We start from the raw sequence: 12,307 nt of genomic DNA, 5'->3' as shown, positions 1-12,307 counted from the left end.
ACTATAATATAAGTGGTAGATCAGTATGTCGATGTCCAATGCAAGTTAGTACCATGCGTTCTCAATGATGTCCTCAAACATATATGTGGCGAACACAGTTCCATATACAGACTTACCATTCACCTGTAAAGATGACCTGCCGCCATTTATGAGAACAGGGTAGTCATTGATCACACCACTAAAGGTGATTCTCTCTGTGAGACAATAGCCAGAGCCTTGGTTGCCACGCTAGCAGTTCAAATTGCTGCAAATATTATCGAACTATTTTAGAACAAACCTGTTGCCTCAAAAACAACTACCTTTCTGTTCCAATGGATTGACATGTGGTTGCTCCAACCTCGTGGGTCTTTGGATGATAGATGTCTGCGTTCTTAGCTGGATGTTATTATTGGTGGGCCCCTGAAATCAAGGACGGAGAGACGCATGGTCGTTTTGAACCTATCGATACCATAGTCTTTGATCAAAGCAAGCATTAACAAAGCAGTAAGATAAGCTGCAATCCCTATAAACAATTATCTTTCCTTAAATCTTTTCCTCTCACTCAAAGTATTGCGACAAGTTTTTTAGCAAGAAATAAATCTCTTGTCGAATCTCTGTTATTATAAGGATTATAGGTGTTGCAACTGCCTCTTGCTTTAAATTAATGTGCTGAAAAATCTAATCAATTGCTTATCACACCATGTCTATCATGTAAGTTTCACGAGTGTGAGTTTTATCTTCCTGTTGTAGCAAATTTAATGTGCTGTAGAGTATTCACGTGAGGTAAAAATAAAAATGTTTCCAAACAGTTTATTTTTGTTTTTAGATCCGGAAAAGCAAAAAAAGAGAGATTAAAATCACCAAAACTAAGTTTCTCAAATATATTTTTTGAGAGATTTTATAACCATCGTTGAACAGTCGCTTCAATATTGAGTTTACGGCTACCAATGTTCAACTCCTTAGCCTTGTAATTTCGAGCCCAATCCAGAAGACAAGGAAACTTCTAAATCAAGTATTGGAAGAAATTAGCCTTCGTGGAGGACATTTGATTGCTCCCAGTGACCAATCAAATGTTGGCAGTAGCGAGTACATTAAATTCTCACTAGGACAGAGTCTAGTGAGATTTTGAAGTATTCGCTTGTATTTGAAACCAATTTTCAGTTTCAAGTTTTATTTTCAAAAAATTTAGCTTTATATGCTTTCAACGTTGTTCTTTTTCGCCTTAGCTTCGTAGCTTTATTTTTAAAAATGTTTGTGTTATTTCTCACTTATATTTATGACCCATAATGAACATATTTATGTTTAATTTTAATTTTGACAAAGATTCCAAAAATACAATCTAAAGGCAGCCATTAAGGTTTTAAATGCATTCACTCACATCTAATCGTATTTACTCACATCAACAAACTAGTCAACAATACTTTATTATTTTCTTTGTGGAATAAAAGATAAGCATGTACTGTTAAACATCCATAGATGTAGTAGCTATCGAAGGGAGAAGCTATCTTTTAACTAGATATTCATTGGCATTTGATAAAGGCGATAATTAAGATACATGTATTTAGCTGGAGTAGACTCATGAATGATTTATGAGTCAAACAACATCTTCTTATCATCGAGGTTATATTATTATTTTCAGTCACTCTTAGCGTGAAGGAATGGATTCCAAAATTGATGGAAATTCCTCTCAATACTGATGATTGATCGCGTTTTGTTTTAAAATAAAGAACTATTGAAAATGAAGGGTTCAAGATTGTATAGAGAGGAGAGAAAATATTATTGTGAAATTAATTTGGATGCATAGCACTAATTTCTTGGTTAAAACTATAATCAGCAAGTAGAGTTAAATATATTTAACCTTTTGCTTAAGATACTTGGTATTGTAGCGTATCAAGCTATATTAAAGAACTGCTCAGTTTTTTTTATAAAAAACGTTTATTCACAAACAACACAAACAGTAACAAATATGAATTACCCGTAAAGGGATAGTGAAAAGATCATAAAACAACAAGAAAAACCCGTAACGGGATATAAGGAACTCAAATTCCAAACAAAACCTAATCTAAAGAAAATCAACAACTCTGTCGTTCTAAAAATTGACTTCTAATTTTATCGTCTGCTTTTATTTTTCTCATTTATCTCTTTATGTTTATTTTATTTTATTTATGCTTTTGCCAGCCCGTTATTTTTAAATATTTTTACTTTTATTAATGCCTTTGCAAACCAATTATCTTTTTTATATTTTTAGACTTTATAGTATGATGAAGGTATTCTGGTCCACTTATTGCCAAAGCCGTTATCAAAGGGTTAATAATACAAAAATTCAAAGGGAAAAAATTTTTCAATATTGATCATCAATATTGATTTCAATATTTTTTTATATTAATTCAAATCAATAAAATAAAATACCTGAAATGTGATGTCTTCATTATAAATCAGATTACATACGTCAGTGTTAAATACGATAAATAAAATGAAATTTGATAAAGATGGTAATTAATTAATATTTTTCTGTTTTCTGTTATTAGCATTATTTTGCTTTCTGTTATTAACATTTGTTTTCTCTAGATTCAATCATTAATTTGTAAGATACCATTTACAAGGCAAAAAAAGAAGAAGAATGTTTTGGGTTATCAAATTATGTTGCTCACAAGTAAATTACTATTTTCTCAATCCTAATACCTTTAGACCCTAATGCTCGTATTTTGCGAACATGGCTTACAAAAAGACAAAGAGTGTTAATTTGATTATTTCATTTCTATCATTATTTTTTGAAAATAAAGATGTTTGTCTCCACCTTGAACTTTTTTTTAATATAAAAAACTTTAGATTGATTTTGGTAGCTAAAGAGTGGTAGCTAAGAATAAAAAAATATCCACTTTGTTTAAGTATAAATGTCCTACCAATTTTGTTGAAGGTATTCTTTTCGTCATCACAAAACTTATATTGCTAATTCTGATATTACTTTATACTGATCACAAATACACAGTAATTAATTTTTTTCAAGACACAGCCAGAAAAAAAAACATTTACCGCTTTTTAGGCACCGTTATATGTATAATTAAATAAATTAATGGGTAAGAGATTTAGTTTGCCCCTTAGATTAAAAACTTATTTAATTCTTAAAAATATCCTATTAACCAGAAAAAACCATTATATTTGTAATTAAGTGTTATAGCTAGCACCGTTTATTAAAAAAATGTAGTTGATAAAACAAATTACCTAGTATAATTTTCAATACGCTTACAATGCCAGAAAATATCGTTGCATTTGTATTTAAGTGTTTTAGCTAGCTTTGACTAAAAATATAGTTGATAAAACAAATTTCCTATTATAATTTAAACAAAATTCTAAATGTAATACAATTTCAGAACATTAATATTTGTTATTGTTAAGTGTTTTAGCTGGAATGATACATTAAAAAATATAGTTGATAAAACAAATTACCTATTATAATGTTCAAAAACTCTTAATTTTAATATTTCAGTGCCAGAGAATACCATTGTATTTGTAATTTTAATTGTTTTTTGCTATCACCGTGCATTAAAAAACAAAGTTGATAAATAAAAGTATTCAAAAATTTGATACACATATATATTCATAGCAAAAGAATTCTCTTTTTAGAAACATTTAAAAACACAGTCGTGTCGACTCTTTTACTCTTTTAATTTTTGTTCAATTTGCTAAAACAAATAGAAAAATTTGTATAACGTTTGTTGTCATTTTTTGCAAAGTAGTATTAGAATCTTTCTTTTAAACAATGAAATTTTCAGTGAAAACGACTTTACTTATGTATTTGCTATACAAAAATGAAATAAATTGAATGAAAATTGTAAGCATAGGATAAAACTATTTTAAGTGTTAAGGATTTATAATGTATGATTTTTTTTAAATATTTAAAACACTAATTTTGAGAAATAAAAAAAAATATTTTTTAGAAATATTACAATGCTGTTCCCATTCACAATTGTTCCATTTACATACGAAAATGTTAATAACGATTATTTTTTAATTGATATTCGTTCTAAAATATTAATTATAATTTAATAAGTATTTAATAAATTAATTATAAATTTCTTACTATGCTTCAAAATATTTAAACATAAGTTGTTGGACGGAAATAGGCTTACTTGAGAAGGGTGCTGAATGCATTTTGTCACACTACTTTTAGGAATTTAAGAATATTTAAAAAAAAAAGAATTCCGGAAATAAAGTAAAATTGATGGTATTATGGCAAAATATTAATTCAATATTAAAATTTGGCTGTATGTTGGAAATTGAGATTCAATTGATTTTATTTAATTGCTTTAATTAAATTTTTTTTATTCATTATTTGCATTAGTTTGCTTTAATCAAATGTAGTATTTTTAAAATATTTATTAATGTCAATGTTTCAAATAACACTAATAATTAATTTATTTCTTTTTATTTCAGGTAAGATGATGTTTTTGAATAAAAATAACTAACAGAGAAGTTTTAAATAGCTTGGAAATGAAGAGTACAATGATGTTTTTAAAGTTTCTTAAAATTTATGTAGGTATGATACACATTATTTTTTTTTCTACATAAAAAGTTGTGAGACGAATTGAGGGGAATCGTTGTTTTATATTTCTGGTGAGGAATAATGTGAGATTTAAAAGTATGTTTCATTATTGATTGTATACATTTTAAACTGAACACCAAATAATGAATCTATCAATTTATGAGACAGTTCTTAGCTGAGTTCCTTGTCATGGATCCTTTGAGCACTCCAAATTATGTCATTTGCTTGAAATGTGAAAAATCATTCAAATACTGACTTTTCGATCAGACCAGTTCAGAGTTTAGGTTTTGTAATCAATTGGATACATTTTAAACTGAATGCTATAAAGAAAAATAATTAATTGTTCAGCAAGCTCATAGCTTAGTTCCGTGACATGGATTCAATTAAATTCGCTCCAAATTACCTAATTTTCTAAAATGTAAACAATTGTTCAAGTGCTGACTTATCAAACAATCCAATTCATAATATTCTTAATTCTTCATTTAACAATAATTTATTTATAAATATTTCAATTGATACTGTAAGAAAACTAACGCAGAACAGATAAATGTCTTAAATTCAGTTCATCATTTTCAGACATTTAGGAACAATTTTACTGAATCAACTCTCTACTTGAGTTGAAATAAACGAATTTTCAATTTTCTGATGCATGGTTTAAATGAGTTTTTATTTTAATGAAAAATATTAAATTGAAAATACAAATTATAGTTAAATATACAAGTAATATTAATACAAATAATAGTTTGTTATGAAAACATTTTATATGGCATTAGATCGTCTCTTTACATAATAATAAAGAAACTTTCTTTAAACTTTTGCCTGATGTTTAAGACAATTTGATTTTTTCAAATTAAGTACGGCAACGGTTCAAACCGTTATAATAATTTGGAGGGAGATGCTCTGGTATCGTTCTACAGAACTCGCTAAACATCGAGAAAAAAGTTTTGCAGTCAAGTTTTGAGAGAGAAACATTAAAGGATAAACAAAACATGAATTGAAATTTAGTTTTTTAATAAAATAAGCATCTTTTCTCCTCTTTAATTGCCTAACATAAGTTATTTTATTTATTAATTTATTTTATAGATTACAGATTATTGTACTGATGGAATTTAAAATATGTTTTATATTTAGCTGATGGACTTAAATTTATTGACTATATATATTATCTCCTAGAAATAAAAGGTGATTAAAGTATTTTCGCATAGTCTTAGCATCATTGTTGAAATTAAAAATTTCTAATAAAAAATAATTAAATATATTTCCAAGAATTTTAAAATGTCTTTTCACAATTCTGGGTAAGACCACTAGAATAATTCTTACCGCACCAAAACAAAATACATATTTTCTAAAGTAATTGAAGCAATCTAGCAAATGTATGTTTTCTCAAAAATAATTTACTGTACATTAATGAAAAAAATCAAAACAAAAATAAATAGAAAACGATTACAAGCCTTTCGGACTTCATTAAAATTTAGAGCCCGACCTTTGCATTGCTCGTTTCATAAGTTATCAAAAGTTTAATTATCACCAATTTAGAACCCACGCGACATTTTCAGGATAATTTTATCAATATTTCTTCCTAATTTAATGAAAGAAAATTATCTACTTGAAAAGCAATGATCCTTTTTTTTTTCTTCGAAACACTTTAAAGTTTCGGTTCGTAATGGAAAATTTTGAAGTACTTTTTGGAGGAAAGATAATCTGAGATTTAACTTCTGGTAGAGAGGCAATTCGTTTACCGAGAAATTAATATTGATGTGACGCTTTCGTTCATATTATGAAATAAATCGTCACCAAAAATTGACACGCCGGGATTATATTCGAGCTGCGTTTAATCACTCGATGCCTGTCCGGGGGCTTGCTGGAAACAACGTGATTTTTTTTGCCCGAGTGTTCATTAAACTGCTAATGATCAGTTTGTTTACACCTTTTCAATTTAATGAATGCCATTATGGAAAAGATTATTCATACTTAATTTAAATTAATATTTTTAATTTTTATATCCATTTTAACTGGTCTTGACTTTATAATTAATGAACTTTTAACGGAATTTCCCAAATTGTATGGGAAAGTAAGTGACTTGTAGTCTAATCACTAGTTTTAATCTAAATGTTTACTTTAATGCTAATGATATTTTAGGCTGTTTGTGATAAGTAATTTAATAAATTTGAAATTTAAGCACTCTTTTATTTAACACTAGAATAAACACAAATTATTTTAAGTGTATTGTATTGGTAACTGCACCGTATTCAATAACTTTAAATAACTTTTTATCTTACCACCAGGTTTACACGTACTATCGAGCATTTTTTATAGTAGGTAAAGTAAAAAAATAACGAGTCAGATGCATATTATTTTATTTTATTTTATAACCGCCGTTAAACAGCAATTTTGAATTTCTGACTACCAATGTTCGACTCCGTAGTCTTGTAATTTTGAACCCACTCTGGAAGACAACGGCACTCCGGGATCAAGTATTGGGAAACTATTACCTTCGTGGAAGACTTTTTGATCTAACTAACCCGCATTTGCGTTGTAGGGGGTGGAAAACCAAGATAGGGATACCAGTGGCACAATGCCATGTTTGGAAAATTCATTGGTTACTGTGCGTACCAGTTGCGCATAAACATCTTTTGTCTTCTACAATTTGAAACTGGCGTCTTCAGCACAAGAGCGTTTGTTCAAATTTATCGACTATTTGGAAGTTATTCGCACTGTTAGAATTTTCATTCTAAAATTATGGTTACGCAACCGGCAGCAGTCTGTCCATCCAATCAGCCCTAAAGTTTACCGTAAAGAACATTATTTTTAACTTTACGGTTTTCAAACCATTTGCAGTTATTATGGTTAAGAAAACATTAATACTAAATTAAACGTTTTTTAACCATTTACAATCAGAATGGTTCCAAAATAATTAAAAAAAACTCTTACTGGACATTGGAGATAGCTTAACTGCCTTATGGTGCTACCATCTATGTGTAAATTAGAGTATCGTACTCCAAGATCACAAATTGGGAACTGTAGGAATTCGAACCTGTCAGTCATTAGATAGACAGTTTTGCCTACGCGGCTATAATATCTAACCATCTTCAAGGAAATGAGTGACTTCATTAAGTGGGCCTAGTTTAGTTGGTGTAATAAAATTTTGATTCTTCAACCGTATTAGTTGAAAGCAGATAATAAGCGATTTTTCTAACAGTTAACAGTTTGAATAAAATATTTTCATGGTAATTTGACTGCTTTGTTCGAATATAGTAAAATAATAATCAAATAAATTGTTATTTGATCATTTTTTCTGAGAAATTTATAAAAGTGCGGGAACAGATCTGGGCTATGGTATTGATGACTCAATTCTTTATATTTACATTTCTCCGCAAATAAATTCCGTCGGTTGTGCAGCGTTTTCCTGCAACATAATGGCTGTACGAGAAAGTTTACCAGAACTGTTTGATTTTATTGCTTTTCTAGCTTTATTGATGCTTTCATATGATGATGTAGTCCAGCTTCATAGCTTCAGGAAATTAATAAGCGTGTCATTTTACGATCGGGATCCACATTGTGTGTCATTTTCTCAAATGGAATAAAAGAATCAAAAGCAGAGGGTTACTGACCTTTGCTCGCGTAAGAAGTACTGCTACATAGCAAATAAGAAATGCGCAAATTGTTTTTTGTTTCTGTAGCAATTACATATGAGACTTTTCCTTATGCCTCTAAATTACAGATTTTTAAATTGCCTGGATGTATTTCAAAAGTTAAACTTAAGATATACTCAATAATTACCGACGACATTAATTAAAATATGCTTTATTTGAATCATTATTTATTTAACAAACCAATCGATTGATATTAAAAAAGAAACCTTTGTAGCGTATCTATCACTACAAAATTACAACTACAATTCACTGGTATATAAGACATGCTAACTCGACTCTATGTTGGGGTACCTTTTCATATATGACGGTTGACATGGTCGATTACTCCTCGCCCCACACCTTTTTTGTAAAAGTTTGATACAAAATACTTGTATAAAGTAGTCACTAACGACTCTATTAGTTGACATTTTCCTACAAAGTTTTTCTGGAAATTTTTCCTTTAAATTAAATACTTTAACAAATTTCTGTTTTCAAGTCTTTAGGCATATAACTGTAGATAAGAAATGTTATAGTTTTGTGCCAAATATACACGATATATGTTAATTGCAATGAATATTAGCGCAAATTAATATTTTGTTGAACAAACTAATTCCTCAAAAAAATAAGCTCGTTTTATTCTCTAAAAGGCAATATAATCTATTTCGAACTGAGTTTTGGAAAATTTAACTTATTTCAACAGCCTACATTATACATTAATTTTACAAAAAAAACTAAAATTAAAAAAACTAAAACTAAAAAACTAAAAAAAAAAAACTAAATTTTATAAAAAAAACTATTCGAACTTTTTGGGAGCATTTAAATTAGCTTATAGCGATACCAATTTCATAAACACAAAGTATTCCTCCGCTATTAAACATTTATACTAACGTAGAAAAACGTTTAAAAAATCAGAAATTAGTCCAAAAAAAAACACAGTGCTTTAGCTTGAGGAAAAATTAAAAATAGAAAGAGTTTTATCCAGTACTGTACACAATATTATAACATCGAAATCAATTAACACGCGTATGTCGTTCACATAAGTCCTTAATGATATCGATTGCAACAGTAATAGAAATTTTTTAGAAACACAAGTATATTGAAGAAAAAGCAGTATTTTAACAGTCAAAAACAGTAACAGACATTACAAACAGTATGCATTACAGACATAAAAACAGTATCATTTAAATTTAATCAGATTTTCAAAACATCAAAATCAATAAGACCAAATTATATATACATGAAAATTAAACTTCGTCCACATTGAAATCGTCAATATTTAATTAAAATTGACATCGAATTTAATAATAATAGATAAATTCTCCAGCGAATAAAAAATTACATCATCGCTAAAAAAAACTTAGGAAAAACAAGTACATTGAAAGAAAAAAAGTATTTTAATAGCTAGAGACAGTAGCAGACGGATGAATCAAAATCTGCTTAGATCTTTAAAACCACTAAATCAACCAGATTAAAGTTTGAAAGAAACATTGAAACCCGTACACATCCATAGCGATAACAATTTCAGAAAAAATAAAGATTATAATGTAAAATTATTTTGATCAAATTGAGGTATAAAGTATCGACACTTCGCGTGCATCATCCGTAAAATTCATTATACTATAAAATCCTTTTTCACACTAAACTATTAAACCACAATTTTTTAAGTAATATTTTATTCTTTAAAGTGACGGTAATTATCACCGCAATAGTTACGGGTTACCAGATTACTGTAGATCATATTTTCAGGAAAAATATATTTTACGACAATAGTAGATTTAAAAAAAAAAAAAAAAAAAACAGATTTTGCGATAGATTTTACGAAGGAAATAGATTTTACTGTAAAAAGTACCGGCAACCTGAGTGCTGGTACTTTTTACCATAATTTGATCCGGATCTTTTCACAGCGTATTTCCAGAAATTAAAAAAAAATCCCAAGACTTGGATGCTGATATAAAAACAGTATTTTTCATAAACGTAAGTTAAAATAAAGAAATAAAAGTATTCACAGTTGAAATCATTTATCTTTTCCCTGTTCTTCAAGAATTGCAAGCGATGTGTTCAGTTTATATATTTCCCTTACATTTAAACTCTTTCTTGTTGTAACATTGTGTCATATTTATTTATAACACTTATTCCTTTCCCGTTATTTCTGGACTAAAACAATTTTTTCCAATGCGTCAACTTCAAATCTTTTCAAAGCTCGACAGACAGGCCTCATTAATTCTTGCTCAAGCTACACAGGATTTTGTGCACATATTCTTTTACGATTATTTCGAGAACAAGTGAAATAAGTTTATTCTATTGAATAAATTGTATTGTTTCACGCTCTTTTCGCGTATTATTCTAAGCAACTTTCATGAAAAAAAACTGAATATTGACAATTTTAAATAAGTGAATATAAGTCTAAAAATAATTTTATGTGTTTTCAATGCAATACGTGTCATTTTCTAAAAGTGTGATGATAGTTTCTTGCCTGCATCATTTTTTATTTTTATTTTAAACCTTATTTGTCTTTAGTTATCTCTTATTTTTCTGCTAATAGTTTAAAAGTAAATAATTAATCTTTATTCAAATTTGTAAAGTTTTGCAATTAAAAAAGTGGTAATCATTACATTTACATCATAAATATTACGATTAACTGGCTGGGTGGAGCAGTTGGTTTGTCGTCGGCCTTCTGAGCCCAAGTCTGCGGGTTCGATCCCCGACCCAGACATCGGATGCAGAAAATCCTCACGGGATGCAGAAAATCCTCAGCGGCCATGACGTATGATTATGCGGCACATAAAAGATCCCTGGAGTGCCTTATTGTCTCTTGGCATTTCCGGCAAAATTAAATTCCTGTGCACTTTAGCATCCAAATAGAGTCTCGGTGCTGCCATCTAGTGTGGCAGAAACTAGACGTCCAAATTAACATGACCAACGGTATCTCACCCATTGTGGTGGTCCTGAAGAAGTGGATGCCACTTCTGGAGAACGCACTAGGTCTGCTCATCGGCAAGACCGATTGTGCAGCTCATTGGAAATAAAAAAAATATTACGATTAACAGCCTACAGTGTGTCACTACTATTCTTTGTCAAGATTATCTTATAGTCAGATCTTTTTGAATTATATTGCAAAATTTTAAAAAAAAATTATAAAACTGTTCAATGGTTGTCCGACACTTAACCGTGATAGTATATAGAAAGAAAACACGGAAAATAGAACAGACTTTTGTAGGGAATATTCCTTTATAATATCGGTGTCATTTTTAATAAATCTTGTTTAATAACATGAAACAAAATACGTGGATTACTCTCTACCGTTCAATGCTTTTTTTAGAAAATTTATAAAATCTACTTAAAATTGCTGGGAACTTTTCGTATTTTCAAGTATTTCTTCTTCATAAATTTTCAAATACGATTCAGAACAAAAATACCGAAACAAATTTTTTCCTGAGTAGTATGAAAGGATTACTTTCAATGCTCATATCTTGCACAATTTTTAACAATTTTTTTAAATTTTAAAATTATATATTTTTTATTAATTAATTACTGAGAAATTTTGTTTACTTTTATTAAATATTTTGTAAATGTTATGAAAAAACGTAAAATAAAAAAAATAATTTTTATGAAAATGTTCACATCTCCGTGAATATTTAAGACGCGTTCATTAAACTTTGCACAATCATTATATATAATACATAAGCTAAGTGAATGTCATAAGTTATTTAAGTTACTTATAAGTTAAGTTTATTACTATATTTTTTGGCATAAGGTGCTCCAAAACACACTTTTCGTTTATTAGTATTAATTGTAGGTCTCTCATATCTCTGGAAACTTTAAAATTTATTGACACATATGAGAAATTACATAAACTAAGCAATTTCGAAGTTATAAAATAATCCCTTAATTAGAAAAAAACAGTAACAAAAAATAAATGTGTGTCTACCATTGTTGTAGGGTTAATGGTTAATGTAAATCAATGTAATCAGTTCAGGGAAATCGTTTTGAATCTTTATTTCACACTCTAGATTTTTTAGTAAAATAAAATAAGAATAAAAATAAAAAGATGAAAATAAGAAATAAAAAATAAAAAAAATAAAAAAATAAAAAAAAAAGTAAAAATAAAAAATAAAAATAAAAAATGAAAATAAAAAATAAAAATGATTTACAT

General features: G+C 28.4%; 1 protein-coding gene across 3 annotated transcripts in view; it reads left to right on the top strand.

The window, feature by feature from the left end:
• The window catches only part of LOC107454120 (cubilin-like), a 338,300-nt gene that overhangs the window by 90,846 nt on the left and 235,147 nt on the right, over positions 1–12,307 (top strand). The window contains exon 2 of one of the 3 annotated variants that reach the window (XM_071177704.2): positions 4,414–4,593. The exons of the other annotated variants lie outside the window; for them this stretch is intronic. The gene's annotated coding sequence lies outside the window, so the exon portion shown is untranslated. The remainder of the gene's footprint in view (positions 1–4,413; positions 4,594–12,307) is intronic. 3 annotated transcript variants of the gene reach the window in all.

Source organism: Parasteatoda tepidariorum, chromosome 2, assembly GCF_982258835.1.
Source record: "Parasteatoda tepidariorum strain Cologne lab strain chromosome 2, Ptep-v5.0, whole genome shotgun sequence".
In the NCBI taxonomy this organism is placed as follows: Eukaryota; Metazoa; Arthropoda; class Arachnida; order Araneae; family Theridiidae; genus Parasteatoda; species Parasteatoda tepidariorum.
Note: the sequence above shows the minus strand (reverse complement) of the source record. Positions and strands in the feature narration are given on the sequence as shown.